We start from the raw sequence: 18,477 nt of genomic DNA, 5'->3' as shown, positions 1-18,477 counted from the left end.
ACCATTCACAAGGCACAGTGCAGGTCACGCATGTGCAGTGGGGAGCCGCAAGCAGTCACAGCCGGCTGCCCAGAGTTAAGATGCCGGATCCTGGACCAGAAGATCGACTTTAACATTTTTCCTCTTTGAGAACCTGATCGAGACCTGCGGCACATCTGGGGGGGGGGTCCTGCACGTGCATGCAGATGCAGCAGGTATCAAGGTCCCAAGTAGCAGCAGCACCGGCTTGCAGCGCATCTTCACAGGCTTCCATGCACGGGGCACAAGCTGCTGCGATTCGTGACCTTGATACCTGCTGCACGTGCAGGAAATTCTCTACACATGTGCAGATGTGCACGGTGTGCATGCGCATAGAATCCCCAAAGCCCGTGCAGATGTGCTGCAGGTCCCAAGTAGCAGCAGTACAGGCTTGCAGAACATCTGCACAGGCTTGGGGGCTTCCATGCACGGGGCACACGCTGCTGCGATTCGGGACCTTGATACCTGCTGCACGTGCAGAAAGTTCTTTGCACATGTGCAGATGTGCATGGAATCCCCGAAGCATGCGCAGATGTGCTGCAGGTCTCAGCCAAGACCAAGGTCCCAAGTAGCAGCAGCCCCGGCATAGAAGCTTCCATGCACGGGGCGCACTTGGGACCTTGATACCTGCTGCACGTGCAGGAATCCTCTGCACATGTGCAGATGTGCACGGTGCACATGCGCATGGAATCCCCAAAGCCCGCGCAGATGTGCTGCAGGTCTCTGGCAAGACCTGCGGCGCGGGAGAATAGGGGCGGGGCCACATTCACACCTGGCTGCCGTCTCTCCTTAACGCCGCGGGGCCAGTTCGCAGCATGACCCTCCCGTTGGCGCGCACAATTTTGGCAGCCAGACGCAACGCGTACAGCAGACACGGCTATTAAAGTCGCACCGCCAGTCGTTTGGGATGCCATTAACAACTACAGGTGCCCCCGCACATCTACAGGTGCCCCCACGTGTCTACAGAGGGCCCCACGTGTCTACAGAGGGTCCCGCACGTCTACAGGTGCCCCCACGTGTCTACAGAGGGTCCCGCACGTCTACAGAGGGCCCTGTGCGTCTACAGGTTCCCCCACGCGTCTACATAGGGCCCCACGCGTCTACAGGTGCCCCCGCACATCTACAGATGGCCCCACGCGTCTACAGGTGCCCCCCGCACATCTACAGGTGCCCCCACGTGTCTACAGGTGCCCCGTACGTCTACAGAGGGCCCCAGGCATCTACAGAGGGCCCTGTGCGTCTATAGGTGCCCCCGTGCGTCTACAGAGGGCCCCGCACATCTACAGAGGGCTCTGCGCATCTACAGGTGCCCCCGCACATCTACAGAGGGCCCCCGTGCATCTACAGAGGGCCCCGCGCATCTACAGAGGGCCCCGCACGTCTACAGAGGGCCCTGCGCATCTACAGATGCCCCCGCGCATCTACAGGTGCCCCCATAGGTCTACAGAGGGCCCCGAGCGTCTACAGAGGGCCCTGCACATCTACAGGTGCCCCCACGCGTCTACAGAGGGCCCCGCGCGTCTACAGAGGGCCCTGTGCATCTACAGGTGCCCCCACGCGTCTACAGAGGGCCCCATGTGTCTAAAGAGGGCTCTGCGCATCTACAGAGGGCCCCACGCATCTACAGAGGGCTCTGCGCATCTACAGGTGCCCCCACACGTCTACAGAGGGCCCCGCGCATCTACAGAGGGCCCTGTGCGTCTACAGGTGCCCCCACGCGTCTACAGAGGGCCCCATGTGTCTAAAGAGGGCTCTGCGCATCTACAGAGGGCCCCATGCGTCTACAGAGGGCTCTGCGCATCTACAGGTGCCCCCATATGTCTAAAGAGGGCCCCGCGCGTCTACAGAGGGCCCTGTGCGTCTACAGGTGCCCCCACACGTCTACAGAGGGCCCTGCGCATCTACAGAGGGCCCTGTGCATCTACAGGTGCCCCCACGCGTCTACAGAGGGCCCCATGTGTCTAAAGAGGGCTCTGCGCATCTACAGAGGGCCCCATGCGTCTACAGAGGGCCCCATGCGTCTACAGAGGGCCCCATGTGTCTAAAGAGGGCTCTGCGCATCTACAGGTGCCCCCATATGTCTAAAGAGGGCCCCGCACATCTACAGAGGGCCCCGTGCACCTACAGGTGCCCCCGCGTGTCTACAGAGGGCCCCGCGCATCTACAGAGGGCCCCCGCGCATCTACAGGTGCCCCTGCGCACCTACAGGTGCCCCCGCGTGTCTTCAGAGGGCCCCGCGCATCTACAGGTGCCCCCACGCATCTACAGAGGGCCCCGCGCGTCTACAGGTGCCCCCGCGTGTCTACAGAGGGCCCCGCGCGTCTACAGGTGCCCCCACGCATCTACAGAGGGCCCCGCGCGTCTACAGGTGCCCCCGCACGTCTACAGAGGGCCCCACGCGTCTACAGGTGCCCCCGCACGTCTACAGAGGGCCCCATGCGTCTACAGAGGGCAGCGCATTCCCGTGCAGAAATGCATGTTTCCTGCACCGCAAACGTTGTGAATGAGCCCCAAAGAAGGAAGCGATGCCCCCCTCCCCCCCTGACGGAGGTATGCGAATCGCAAAGCCAGCCGGGCAGAACTCCGAACGCTTCTGTGGGTTACACTCTTTTATTTGGCCGCCCGCAGTTGTCGTTCCACTCCGCCCGGCCCAGCCTCTAGGTTTGCCGTGGTGTTTGAAGCGTCCGGCAGATTACCGCCCCCCACCCCAGAGGAGAGCCGGAGTGGGAGAGACACACGGGGCCAATGTTGTGAGCGGACAATCGGAGTGTGTGCTGCATGGCGCAGCTGGTTGTCCTGCACTGGGGGGCCCATTGTCCCGATCTGGTGACTGTCCCCAGACAGTAGCCGCCCCCTCCCCTCCCCCCTCATACAAGGGCCCCATTCATGGGACGAGTTGTGGGCTCCCACCCTTCCCCTACTGGACAGAAGAAGAGCGAGTCGCAGTCCCCACAGCAACACGTGAAGAACGCCAACATGGACCCCTCACCTGGCCGACCTTCGGGGCCCCGGCCTGAGGAAGAACTCCAACGATGAGGACGAACCCCGACCAGAGGACGTTCGATGAACCACTGCATGTCAGACCAATCAACACGGAGGAAGGGGGAGGGGCGATATACAAAACATTCGATGTGCGGGGGTCCGACTCCACTCTGCGTCCGTTCCCGCAGGAACCGACGGCGTCTGATGCAGTGACGGGATTATCTCCACCGAGCAGCAGCTCCACCCAGAGGACAGAGGAGGGATTTATAGTGTGAGTCCAGGAAAATGTCACATTTCTGCCACTAGATGGAGCCGACCTTCATGAGGCCAGACGGGCGGAGTCACTTCCCATCGATTCGTCACCTTTACCTTCGTTCTTGGACCGGATTCGGATGTTTCCAATGGATTTGAATCGAAAATATCGAATCGATCCGAATTCATTGTGAAGGATAGCTGGTTCTATTCTATTCTATTCTATTCTATTCTGTTCTGTTTTACTCTATTATTTTCTATTCTTTTATTATCTATTCCATTGTTTTCTATTCTATCTTATTCTAGTCTATTCTTTATCTGCTATTCCGTTATATTCTGCTCTATTCTATTCTGTTTTTATCTATTATATTCTATTCTTTTCTATTCTGTCTTATTCTATTCTATTATTTTATTTTCTATTTTATTCTATTCTGTTCTGTTCAGGGGTGAACTGACCATTTGGAAACTCGGGCACTGCCCGAGGGCCCGGGGTCAGTAGGGGGCCCCATGAGATGCCCCTGGTACCTTTTTCATAGGCTTTTTTAGGTGTGGTTTGAGTGTGGGTGAGGACACAGGGGCCCCATGATCCCCTATTGCCCGGGGGCCCCATGAGTTGTCAGTCCGCCCCTGGTTCTGTTTTACTCTATTCTTTTATTATATATTCTATTCCATTGTTTCTTATTCTAGTCTATTTTTTCTATTGTATGCCTTTATTTTCTATTCTGTCTTATTCTATTCTATTATTTTCTATTTTATTCTGTTCTGTTCAGTTTTACTCTATTCTACTCTATTCTTTTATTATCTATTCTATTCTGTTATTTTCAGTTCTATTTTAGTCTATTGTGTTCTATTCCATTGTTTTCTATTATATCTTATTCTATTCTTTATTTTCTATTCTGTATTATTCTATTCTATTATTTTCTGTTCTATTTTATTCTATTCTGTTCTGTTTTACTCTATTCGTTTCTATTCTTTCATTATCTATTCTATCTTATTCTATTCTATTCTTTATTTTCTATTCTGTATTATTCTATTCCATTATTTTCTATTCTATTCCATTGTTTTCTATTCTATCTTATTCTAGTCTAGTCTTTATTTTCTATTCCGTTATTTTCTTTTCTACTCTATTCTGTTCTGTTTTTATCTATTATATTCTATTATTTTCTATTCTATTCCTTTAGTTTCTATTCTGTCTTATTCTATTCTATTATTTTATTTTCTATTTTATTCTGTTCTGTTCAGTTTTACTCTATTCTACTCTATTCTTTTATTATCTATTCTATTCTGTTATTTTCAGTTCTATTTTATTCTATTCTGTTCTGTTTTACTCTATTCTTGTCTATTCTTTTATTATCTATTCTATTCCATTGTTTTCTATTCTTTCTTACTCTAGTCTATTCTGTAATTTCTATTCTGTTATTTTCTGTTCTATTCTATTCTGTTTTTATCTATTATATAATATTCCTTTCTATTCTATTCCTTTATTTTCTATTCTATCTTATTCTATTCTATTATTTTCTGTTCTATTTTATTCTATTCTGTTCTGTTTTACTCTATTCAACTCTATTATATTCTATTTTTTCTATTCCATTCCTTTATTTTCTATTCTATCTTATTCTATTCTATTATTTTGTTCTATTATTTGTTAATTTTCTTTTCCGTTATTTTCTGTTCTAATTTATTCTATTCTGTTTTACTTTATTCTATTCTGTTTTTATCTATTATATTCTATTATTTTCTATTCTATCTTATTCTATTCTATTATTTTCCATTGTATTCCTTTATTTTATTTTATGCTATTCTGTTCTGTTTTATTCTATTCTACTCTATTATATTCTGTTTTATCATATTATATTCTATTCTTTTCTATTTCATTCCTTTATTTTCTACTCTATCTTATTCTATTATTTTCTATTCTAGTCTTTATTTTCTATTTCGTTATTTTCTGTTCTACTCTGTTATGTTTTTATAATTTTTTTTCTATTCTATTCCTATATTTTCCATTATATCTTACTATATTCTATTATTTTCTATATTATCCTTTATTTTCTATTCTGTCTTATTCTATTCTATTCTCTTCTATTTTTTTTTATATTCCGTTATTTTCTGTTCTATTTTATTCTATTCTGTTCTGTTTTACTCTTGTATATTCTGTTTTATCTATTCTATTCAATTCCTTTATTTTATAATCTATCTTATTCTATTCCTTTATTTTCTGTTCTATTTTATTCTATTCTGTTTTCATCTATTCTATTCCATTCTTTTATTATCTGCTCTATTCTTTTCTATTGTATTCCTTTTTTTTATTCTATTCTATCTTTTAGAAATTTGCATTTCGGAAGATGGTTGTTTTTCCATTTTATTCTACTCTATTTTTTTCCTGTTCTATTCTTTTATATTTTATTCCCTTATTTTCTATTCTTTTCAAAATGTACAAATTGGAGGACAGTCATATCCACTTGCCCTCGTGAAGGGTTTACCCCCACACCATTTTTTTTTCTATACTAGTGATGGCGTCGATCAGCGACTTATAGCAGGACTGTGATAGTATGGCGGGTAATCTGACACTCACTGCCACCGACATCAATACTAGTAATGGCGGCGATCAGCGACTTATAGCGGGACTACGGGACTGCAGCGGGCATTCTGACACTGGGGGGGGGGGACTGACTTGGTGTCACTGACATCCCCAGTGACACCAATACAGTGATCACTGGCTCCTTTCACACTCGTGCAACTTCAAAATCGTGCGATTTTCATTGCGACTTTACAGTGCGATTTGATGTCGACTTTGGATGACTAGGACTTTGGCTTTGACCAAGGACGATTGTTTGTGCTGTACAAAGTCGTATGTATATCAATCACTTTCCTGCGACCTTGGAGGGTTTACATTGAAGTCTATGGTCCCCAAGTCGCATGAAAGTTGGACCGGAGTAGTGCAGAAGCTACTTTCAAGTCGCTGTGACTTGGAGTCACACAGATATGAATGGGACTCATTGGGAAACATGAGGCGTGGCGGTTTTTCCAATCTTCTATTGTCCAATTTTGGAGATCCTGTGCGAATTGTAGCCTCCGTTTCCTGTTCTTAGCTGACAGGAGTGACACCGGTGTGGTCTTCTGCTGACAGGAGTGACACCGGTGTGGTCTTCTACTGACAGGAGTGGCACCCGATGTGGTCTTCTGCTGACAGGAGTGGCACCCGGTGTGGTCTTCTGCTGACAGGAGTGGCACCCGGTGTGGTCTTCAGCTGACAGGAGTGGCACCCGGTGTACTCTTCTGCTGCTGTAGCCCATCTGCTTCAAGGTTGGACGTGTTGTGCGTTCAGTGATGGTATTCTGCATACCTTGGATGTAACGAGGGGTTATTGGAGCTCCTGTTGCCTTTCTATCGTCTCCAACCAGTCTGCCCATTCTCCTCTGACATCAACAAGGCATTTTCCTCCACACAACTGCCACTCACTGGAGATTTTCTCTTTTTCGAACCATTCTCTGTAAACCCAAGAGATGGTTGTGTGTGAAAATCCCCGGAGATCAGCAGTTTGTGAAATACTCAGACCAGCCCGTCTGGCACCAACAACCATGCCATGGTCAGTCACTTAAATCCCCTTTCTTCCCCATTCTGATGTTCGGTTTGAACGTCAGCATGTCCTCTTCACCAAGTCTAGATGCCTTAATGCATTGAGTTGCTGCCATGTGATTGGCTGATTAGCAATTGGACAGGTGGACCTAATAAAGTGGCCGGTGAGTGTATACTCTCAATAGTCCCCATTAACCTCTCCTAGGACTTCCCTCGATGGCAAGTGGCATGCGGATATCCCGTCTCTCTCGGAGGATGACTGGAAGGACTGTCTCTTGACATTTCTACCTACCATGATCTCCATGAGAGAGGCTGGTCCCATCAATAACATGTATTCAGAGTGTGATTCTGCTGAGGGCTCTCATGACCCTATGTTCTGGTGGTGCTCCACGCTTGGACCCTACTGGAGGGAAGTGGTGGATACGATAAACGCACCATCTGATCGAAACTACCAAACATACCAACTAGTTTGTATTTTATTCTACATATTATGCCAGAAGGGAAATCCTATTGAGGTGGAAGTTTCCCACCCCACCTACGGTGACTGGATGGAAGGAAGCCATCAAGCACTCTACAAACGTACCTACATACAAGGCCTCGTGGTGTGATGGACCATTCCTTACCTGTAGATTGGTATAATGGTCAGGTCCTTTTCTCCTATGCCTCCTTCCTCTTGGGTACCTGGCCGTATTATGCCCTGATCCCCATCACCTCCCCCCCCACCTTCTATTCGCTCCTCCCCCCACCTTCCCTTCCTACCTGCCCCCCCCCCCCTTGCTCCCTCTTGACTCTGGAAGATGATGGAGTGCTCCGTAAACCCTAGAGAAAATCCCAGTAGATCAGCCATTTTTTAAATACTCAGACCAACCAGTCTGACACCAACAGCCATGCCACATTCAAAGTCTTCACCACGACTAGATGCCTAAATGCATTGAGTTGCTGCCAGGTGATTGGCTGACTAGCAATTTGTGTTGCCAAGCCATTGAACAGGTGTACAAGTGGCCGGTGAGTGTGTGTTCTCAATTGTCCTCGTTAACCTCTCCTTGGACTTCCCTCTATGACAAGTGGCATGCAGATATCCCGTCTCTCTCGGAGGGTGACTGGAAGGACTGTCTCTTGATGTTTCTACCTACCATGATCTCCACCAGAGACTGGTTGGATGGAAGGAAGCCATCAACCACTCTACAAACGTACCTACACTCAAGGCCTCGTGGTGTGATGGACCATTCCCTACCTGTAGATTGGTATAATGGTCAGGTCCTTTTCTCCTATGCCTCCTTCCTCTTGGGTACCTGGCCCAATTATGCCCTGATACCCATCAACCCCCCCCTTCTCCCCACTTTCATTCTCTCCTCCCCTCACCTTCCATTCCTACCTGCCCCCCTCCCTACTTGCTCCCTCGCGACTCTGGGTAGATGATGGAGTGCTCCGTAAACCCTAGAGAAAATCCCAGTAGATCAGCCATTTTTTAAATACTCAGACCAACCAGTCTGACACCAACAGCCATGCCACATTCAAAGTCTTCACCACGACTAGATGCCTAAATGCATTGAGTTGCTGCCAGGTGATTGGCTGACTAGCAATTTGTGTTGCCAAGCCATTGAACAGGTGTACAAGTGGCCGGTGAGTGTGTGTTCTCAATTGTCTCCATTAACCTCTCCTAGGACTTCCCTCTATGACAAGTGGCATGCGGATATCCCGTCTCTCTCGAAGGGTGACTGGAAGGACTGTCTCTTGATGTTTCTACCTACCATGATCTCCACCAGAGAGACTGGTTGGATGGAAGGAAGCCATCAACCACTCTACAAACTTACCTAGACTCAAGGCCTCGTGGTGTGATGGACCATTCCTTACCTGTAGATTGGTACAATGGGCAGGTCCTTTTTCTCCTATGCCTCCTTCCTCTTGGGTACCTGGCCCAATTATGCCCTGATCCCCATCAACCCCCCCCCCCCCCCACCACCACCACCTTTCATTCGCTCCTCCCCCCACCTTCCCTTCCTACCTGCCCCCCCCCCCTCCCTACTTGCTCCCTCTCGACTCTGGAAGCTGATGGAGTGCTCCGTAAACCCTAGAGAAAATCCCAGTAGATCAGCCATTTTTTAAATACTCAGACCAGCCAGTCTGACACCAACAGCCATGCCACATTCAAAGTCTTCACCACGTCTAGATTCCTAAATGCATTGAGTTGCTGCCAGGTGATTGGCTGACTAGCAATTTGTTGCCAAGCCATTGAACAGGTGTACAAGTGGTCTGTGAGTGTGTGTTCTCAATTGTCCCCGTTAACCTCTTCTAGGACTTCCCTCTATGACAAGGGCATGCGGATATCCTGTCTCTCTCTCGGAGGATGACTGGAAGGACTGTCTCTTGATGTTTCTACCTACCATGATCTCCACCAGAGAGACTGGTTGGATGGAAGGAAGCCGTCAACCGCCCTACAAACTTACCTAGACTCAAGGCCTCGTGGTGTGATGGACCATTCCCTACCTGTAGATTGGTATAATGGTCAGGTCCTTTTCTCCTATGCCTCCTTCCTCTTGGGTACCTGGCCCAATTATGCCCTGATACCAATCAACCCCCCCCTTCCCCCCACCTTTCATTCGCTCCTCTCCCCACCTTCCGTTCCTACCTGCCCCCCCTCCCTACTTGCTCCCTCTCGACACGTCTAGATGTCTAAATGCATTGAGTTGCTGCCAGGTGATTGGCTGACTAGCAATTTGTGTTGCCAAACCATTGAACAGGTGTACAAGTGGCCGGTGAGTGTGTGTTCTCAGTTGTCCCTGTTGACCTCTTCTAGGACTTCCCTCTATGACAAGTGGCATGCGGATATCCTGTCTGTCTCGGAGGGTGACTGGAAGGACTGTCTCTTGATGTGTCTACCTACCATGATCTCCACCAGAGAGACTGGTTGGATGGAAGGAAGCCATCAACCACTCTACAAACTTACCTACACTCAAGGCCTTGTGGTGTGATGGACCATTCCTTAGCTGTAGATTGGTATAATGGTCAGGTCCTTTTCTCCTATGCCTCCTTCCTCTTGGGTACCTGGCCCAATTATGCCCTGATACCCATCACCCTCCCCATCCTTCCCCCCACCTTCCCTTCCTACTTGCTTCCTCTCGACTCTGGAAGCTGATGGGTTGCTTGGGTGGCAGATACTGTGTTCCACCCGTTCTGCCATTAGTAGTCGCTATCCAATACCTTTGTACCTATGAGGTTGCTTGGGTGACGTAAATCATACTGATACATCACGTCTGCATCTCCATTGGCCCCCTCAGGGACCTCGTCTCCTGGTTGGTTTGCTTTGTTCCTCTGTTGTTGCAGTCATGTTTATTTAAAAAAAAAAATTCAATGAACGCCCTTGATAAAAAAAAAAAAAGGGTCAAGAAAGGCTTCTCTAATCCATACCCTTCCCCCATTTTCCTCCCCATCTTCCTCCACCAACTTATTTTTTCCTTCTATCTCCCTTCATTGTTTTCATCCATCAATGCCAATCTGCATCAGACGTTCTCAGGACACGTCTTCCTCTGCCTGACCTCCTTTCCTGCTTTTGTTTTTATAACTTTTTTTCTTTTTTAATAGTGAAGTTTTATTGATTTGTTTTCAGCTTCCTGCATTCATACGTGGTGGGTACAGAAGAGTGATATCCATCGGACTTTGAAGGACCACAGACCGAAACATGTTAGCAGTAGGACCTGGTCATACAATGGGCAATACCGTATTCTTCACATAGAACAGGCCCGACGTACAAAGGTGTAAGGCTACGCAGGAACATGGAGCACGATACGTCCTTTTTATAATGTTTGAATAACAAAATATTAAGACTCTGCCGGCCATGTTTTGTCCTTGAAGCGGGCTGAACCACCACACCTGACACCCATAACGCAGAGAATTCCATGACAACCTCTTCTTTACCCGAAGATTAGACAACTGATGGCCACCATCAATACCCTGATCATACAATGCCACCCTTCACATCCCATGAAGTTCAAGCAGTACTTTTCTCCTTTCAGGCACTCTGTCTCTAATTGAAACCTCAGAGGGAGCTGAATGGCGGGATGGGGAAAGGGGGGGGGGTGGTGTCAGCGCTCTGACTTACTGCTTATTTTTGTTACTGTAATTTATTACTTAAACTACCGCGCGCTCTGTAAAAAAAATGGCTTATTCCTCACTCTTGAGGAAATTACATAATGAGTGACGAAACGCGTGGGGGTGGTTCCCTACGACGTCATCACGTATACCAAGAAGTGGGGTGTTCTGAGGCTACAAGTTGCCGATCTGCAGTCCTCTTAAGGGGACAATGCTCTTTTGTCGTGCTATAATACTGTGGCACCAGGACCTATGTGCGCTATTGAAACTGTATACTGGACGACCATGCATAGCACGGGTGCCGCTCTAGAAAAGCATCCAGAGGATCCGGAGACTCCCACTGTCTGTGGAAGGAAGAGTCCATCCAAGATCTATGCAGACACAGAATATGCTCCACAGTGTGCTCTCTCCAGAGGACAAACAACCACTATATACCCCACTCACCAGAGGGTGTTGACTCCTTGCACCACCAAGAGAGTCAAAACCAGCATGTGTAGTTATGGCTTCCAGGTTGTCATGGCTTCCATGTGTTCCAAGCGACTGTCCCCTCTGATCCAATATAAGTGGTTGTCCCAGCTTAAATCAGGAGAAAAATCTCTGTATCTGTGACCAAATGGTGAGCACTCCCGCCTGGCACCACTAGAGGCATTGGTTTGATTCCCAACCATGGCACCACCTGCCTGGAGTCTGCATGTTCTCCCTGTGCCTGCGTGGGTTTCCTCCAGGTACTCTGGTTTCCTCCCACATTCCAAGACATGCTGGTAGGCTAATTGGCTCCTGTCTAAATTGGCCCTAGTATGTGCATGTATGAATGTGAGTTAGGGACCTTAGATTGTACGCTCCTCGGGGGCGGGGACTGATGTGAATGTACAATATATATGTAAAGTGCTGCTTAAATTGACGGCGCTATATAAGTACCTGAAATAAATAAAAAAAATATGAAACATTAACCTCTTGCCGACCGCGCATAGCCGAATGACGGCTTCACCGCGGCCGGCTAGTTCTGAGTGGACGTCATATGACGTCCTCCCAGAACGCGCTCTCCTGCGCGCCCCAGGGGGCGCGCACCCGGCGATCTCCGTGATCGCTGTGTCCTACGGACACAGCTGATCACGTGATGTGGTGAAAGGCCGATCCCACCGGCCTTTTACCACGTGATCAGCGGTGTCCAATGACACGCTGATCACAGGGAAATGCAAGTGCCGGTTCTCGGCTGCACTTTCCTCACGCTGTCAGATCGTGAGGAAAGTACTGCCGAGAACCGGCAGTTGTCAGAGCGAGGATCGGCACCGATCATCAGGGCACTGATGATCAGTGCCCTGATGATCGGTGCCCAGCAGTGACACCCGCAAGTTCCGCCCAGCAGTGCGCCCACTAGCCCCGCCCACCCGTTCCCAGCAGTGCCCCCACCTGTGCCCAGCAGTGCCCCCACCTGTGCCCAGCAGTGCACCCACCTGTGCCACTCTGCAGTGCCACCTACCTGTGCCCAGAAGTGCCACCTACATGTGCCCAGCAGTGCCACCCACCTGTGCCCACCCACCTGTGCCCACCAGTGCCACCCACCTGTGCCCACCCACCAGTGCTGCCCACCAGTGCCACCCACCAGTGCAACCCAGCAGTGCTGCCAGTCAGTGCCACCAGTAAGTGCCCAGGGGTTGTGCCAGCCAGTGCCGCCAGTCAGTGCCCAGAAGTGATGCCAGTCAGTGCCGTCTATCAGTACCCCATCATCAGTGTCACCTATCAGTGCCGCCTATCAGTGCTGCATATCAGTGCCGCCCATCCGTGACCCCTAATTAGTGCAGTCTATCAGTGCCGCCTATCCGTGCCACCTCATTAGTACTGCCTATCAGTGCCCTTTAGTGCTGCCTATCAGTGCCGCCTATCAGTGCCCATCAGTGCCGTCTCATCAACGCAAATCAGTGAAGGAGAAAAAATACCTGTTTGAAAAATTTTATAAAAGAAACAAATAAACTTTTTTTTTTTTTCAAATTTTTTGCACTTTTTTAAATTTATAGCGCAAAAAGTAAAGCGCCCAGTGGCGATTAAATACCACCAAAAGAAAGCTCTATTTGTGAGAAAAAAATGATCAAAATTTCATATGGGTACAATGTTGCATGACCGCGCAATTGTCAATCAAAGTGCGGCAGCGCTGAAAGCTGAAAATTGGCCTGGTAAGGAAGGGGGTATAAGTGCCTGGTAGGCAAGTGGTTAAGGAAGAGAGAGTGGGCAGCACAGTGGCTAAATGGTTAACAGTTCCGCCTGGCAGCACTGGGGTCGTTGGTTTGATTCCCAACCATGTCACCACCTGCCTAGTGTCTGCATGTTCTCCCTGTGCCTGCGTGGGTTTCCTCCACGTACTCCGGTTTCTTTTCACACTCCACTGACATGCTGGTAGGTTAATTGGCTCCTGTCTAAATTGTCCCTAGTATGTGTATGTATGAATGTGAGTTAGGGACCTTAGAGATTGTACGCTCTTTAGGGGCGGGGTCTGATGTGAATGTACAATATATATGTAAAGTGCTGCATAAATTGATGGCGTTATATAAGTACCTGTAATAAATAAAAAATATGAAATATTACGGAGGACAAATGGGAGCCCACATAGTGAAAAGTACCCCTAATTTATTTAAAATATTTAAAATATGCACTTACACAATACACAACAATGTTTGCCTTAAAAAGACATAAAAAGTCCAAGAATTAAAGATGGCCGCCACATATTTCCGGTGTTGGAAGTGACGACAGACCAGATGTCGCTTTCCAACGCGTTTCGTCAATGACGTCATCAAGCACTAGATTCATTTTTGTCCATATTGATTTTACAAGATGAAATTCCAGCATACAGGCTACATATATTTTCATAGATTGTCTTTATTTTCCAAAATACACAAAAATCGGTTATATATTCTTTATACTATATACTGTACAGCAGCGAAAATAATGATTCGATCCCTCTGCAGATTTTGTATGTTTCCCCACTTATGCAGGAAAAATAATCGTCCAATTTTGCCAATCTGCCGATTTTCCCGGCAATGATGGGCAAATCGGCCAATCGTTTTACCGATAAAAAAATCTGAGAGGAAGAGGAGGAGGAGGAGGAAGAGGAGGAGGAGGAGGAAGAGGAGAAGGAGGAGGAGGAGGAGGAAGTAGAGAAGGAGGAGGAAGAGGAGGAAGAGGAGGAGGAGGAGGAAGAGGAGAAGAAAGAGGAGGAGGAGGAGGAAGAAGAAGAATTCCAGTCCACCATTATATTTGACATGAAAAAGTATTGCGGTTGCAACAATGTATCTATTTGTATCCGAATAAATACATCTGTATCCGAAATGGATACATTGTTGCAACCGCAATACTTTTTCATGTCAAATATAATAGCGGAGCTCTCTGCAGGGACAGAAGTAATTAAATGCCGGCCGTAGACGGGACAAAAATCGGCCTATTTTTTTTTTTACCATTGGTGGTAATGTTGGCCTATTGAACAACCGATTTTTTGTTCCTTTTTTTTTTAAAAAACGGCCGGTTTTCGACCCATCTATGGCCTGCATTACACAGAAATTAAGGGTCTATCATTTCTATCTTAGGTGTATATAAATGATAGAGACAGAATATCAACCGAAAATCCAGAAAAACACGATACAAATGTAATAAATGGAGTTGCAGTTCAGTGAGTAAAATAAGTGTTTGATCCCCAACCAACCAACAATGATTCTGGCTCCCACAGACGGGCTAGGAGCTCATGTGGTACACAGATCAGTCCTGTCAATGTCAGAAGGCGCTCCTAGCGACAATTTGTGTATAAAAGATGCCTGTCCACACAGTCTCGTTCTTCCATTTACACCTCACCACCGCCATGGGCAAGACCAAAGAGCTGTCCAAGGATGTCAGGGACAAGATGGTAGACCTACACAAGGCTGGACTGGGCTACCAAACTATGGCCAAGCAGCTTGGTGAGAAGGTGACAACAGTTGGTGCAATCATTCACAAATGGAAGAAACACAAAACAAGTGTCAGTCTCCCTAGGTCTGGTGCACCATGCAAGATCTCACCTCGTGGAGTGTCAATGATCATGAGAACAGTGAGGAATCATCCCAGAACTACACGTGAGGATCTTGTCAATGATCTCCAGGCAGCTGGGACCACAGTCAATAAGAAAACAATTGGTAACACACTACGCCGACCATCAGCAAGAAGCTTGGTGGGGAGACAACTGTTGGAGCAAATTTTTGCAAATGGAAGAAATACAAAATAACCATCAATCGCCCTCGGTCTGGAGCTTCATGCGAGATTTCGCCTCATGGGGTAAGGATGATGAGAAAAGTGAGGGATCGGCCCAGAACAACACGGGAGTGAATGATCTCCAGGCAGCTGGGACCACAGTCACCAAACAAACCATTGGTAACACAATACGCCGCCATGGATTGAAATCCTGCAGCGCCTCAAGAAGGCCCATCTGGAGTTTGCCACTGAACATCTAAATGATTTTGAGAAGGATTGGAAGAAAGTGCTTGAGACCAAAATCGAGCTCTTTGGCATTAACTCAACTCGTCGTGTTTGGAGGAAGAAAAATGCTGCCTATGAACCTAAGAATGCCATCCCCACAGTCAAGAACGGAAGTGGGAACATTATGCTTTTCGCTGCTAAAAGGTACAGGCCGACTTTGCCGAATTTAGTGGCCAATGGACGAGGCCATGTATTGCAAAATCGTGGATGAGAACCTTCTTCCCTCAGCCAGAACACTGAAGATGGGTCGTGGATGGGTCTTCCAGCATGACAATGACCCAAAATATACCGCCAAGGTAACAAAGGAGAGGCTCAAGAAGAAGCACATTAAGGTGATGGAGTGGCCTAGCCAGTCTCCAGACCTTCATCCTATTAAAAATCTATGGAAGTAGCTGAAACTTCAAGTTGCCAAGTGACCGCCAAGAAAACCTAAGGATTTAGAGAAGTAAAGAAGACCAAAATGCCTCCTGAGATGTGTGCAAACCTGGCAACCATCAAGAAACATCTCACCTCTGTGCTCGCCAACAAGAGTTCCTCCACCAAGTCATGTTTTGCTCGGGGATCAAATACTAATTTACTCACTGAACTGCAACTCCATTTACAACATTTGTATCGTGTTTTTCTGGATTTTTGGTGGATATTCTGTCTCTATGGTCTAAAATGCACCTATGATAAAAATTATAGACCCTTTAAAAGTGGGCAAACTTGGGATGGATGTGATAGACCAACACAAAGTGGCACATAATTGAGAAGCGGAAGGAAAATTTAAATGCTTTTCAACATTTTATACAAATAAATCTGTGAAAAGTGTGGCGTCATTTGTATTTGTATTCAGCCCCCTTTACTCTGACACCCCTAACTAAAATCTAGTGAAACCAATTGCCTTCAGAAGTCCCCTAGTAAATAGAGTCCCCCTGTGTGTCATGTGATCTCAGTATAAATCCAGCTGTTCTGTGAAGCTCTCAGAGGTTTGTTAGAGAACATTAGTGAACAAACAGCATCATGAAGGCCAAGGAACACACCAGACAGGTCAGGATAAAGTTGTGGAGAAGTGTTAGGTTATAAACAAATCTCCCAAGCTTTGACCATCTCACGGAGCACTGTGTTCAATCCATCATCCGAACATGGGAGGAGTATGGCACAACTGCCAACCTACCAAGACATGGCCGTCCACCTAAACTGACCGGCCGGGCAAGAAGAGCATTCATCAGAACAGAAGCAGCCAAGAGGCCCATGGGAACTCTGGAGGAGCTGCAGAGATCACAGCTCAGGGGGGAGAATCTGTCCACAGGACAAATATTAGTCGTCACTCCACAAATCTGGCCTTTATGGAAGAGTGACAAGAAGAAGCCATTGTTGGAGGAAAGCCATAAGAAGTCCCGTTTGCAGTTTGTGAGAAGCCATGTGGGGGGCACAGCAAACATGTGGAAGAAGGGGCTCTGGTCAGAGGAGGCCAACATGGGACTTTACGGCCTAAAAGCAAATGCTATGTGTGGGGAAAACTAACACTGCCCATCCCCACCGTGAAACATGGTGGTGGCAGCATCACGTGGTGGGGATGCTTTTCTTCAGCAGGGACAGGGAAGCTGGTCAGAGTTGATGGGAAGATGGATGGAGCCAAATACAGGGCAATCTTAGAAGAAAACCTGTTAGAGTCTGCAGGAGACTTGAGACCGGGGCGGAGGTTCCCCTTCCAGCAGGACAACGACCCGAAACATCCAGCCAGAGCTACAATAGAATGGTTCCCATCAAAGCCTCTTCATGTGTTAGAATGGCCCAGTCACAGTCCAGACCCCAAATCCAATGGAGAATCTGTGGCCAGACCTGAAATTGCTGTTCCCAGACGCTCTCCATCCAATCTGACAGCTTGAGGGATTCTGCAGAGAAGAACGGCCAGAAATGTCCCTCTCTAGATGTGCAAAGAGACATCCCCAAAAAGACTTGCAGCTGGAATGGCAGCCAAAGGAGGTCCTGCAAAGTATTGACTCCGGGGGGCCGAATACAAATGCTGCCACACTTTTCACAGATTTATTGTCACAAATGTTGGAAACCATTTCTCATTTTCCTTCCACTTCACAATTATGTGCCACTTTGTGTCGGTCCATCACATCCAATCCCGATAAATACATTGTAACATGATAACATGGAGGGGGATACATTGTAACATGACAACATGGGGGGGGGGATACATTGTAACATGACAACATGGGGGGGGGATACATTGTAACATGACAACATGGGGAACATTTCGGGGGGGGGGGGATACATTGTAACATGACAACATGGGGGACATTTCAGGGGGGGGGGGAATACATTGTAACATGACAACATGGGGGACATTTCAGGGGGGGAGGGGGAATACATTGTAACATGACAACATGGGGGACATTTCAGGGGGGAGGGAATACATTGTAACATGACAAACATGGGGGGCATTTCAGGGGGGGAGGGGGAATACATTGTAACATGGCAACATGGGGGACATTTCAGGGGGGGGGAATACATTGTAACATGACAACATGGGGGACATTTCAGGGGGGGGGAATACATTGTAACATGACAACATGGGGGACATTTCAGGGGGGGAGGGGAATACATTGTAACATGACAACATGGGGACATTTCAGGGGGGGGGGAATACATTGTAACATGACAACATGGGGGACATTTCAGGGGGGGGGGGAATACATTGTAACATGACAACATGGGGGACATTTCAGGGGGGGAGGGGGAATACATTGTAACATGGCAACATGGGGGACATTTCAGGGGGGAGGGGGAATACATTGTAACATGACAACATGGGGGATATTTCAGGGGGGGAGGGGGAACACATTGTAACATGACAACATGGGGGACATTTCAGGGCGGGAGGGGAATACATTGTAACATGACAACATGGGGACATTTCAGGGGGGGGGGGGGGGAATACATTGTAACATGACAACATGGGGGACATTTCAGGGGGGGGGAAATACATTGTAGCATGACAACATGGGGGACATTTCAGGGGGGAGGGGGGAATACATTGTAACATGACAATATGGGGGACATTTCAGGGGGGGG

The sequence above is a fragment of the Staurois parvus genome, unplaced genomic scaffold, assembly GCF_062004578.1.
Source record: "Staurois parvus isolate SC_StPar_1 unplaced genomic scaffold, SC_StPar_1.0 ptg002067l, whole genome shotgun sequence".
NCBI classification, from domain to species: Eukaryota; Metazoa; Chordata; class Amphibia; order Anura; family Ranidae; genus Staurois; species Staurois parvus.
This window is presented reverse-complemented; position numbering follows the sequence as displayed.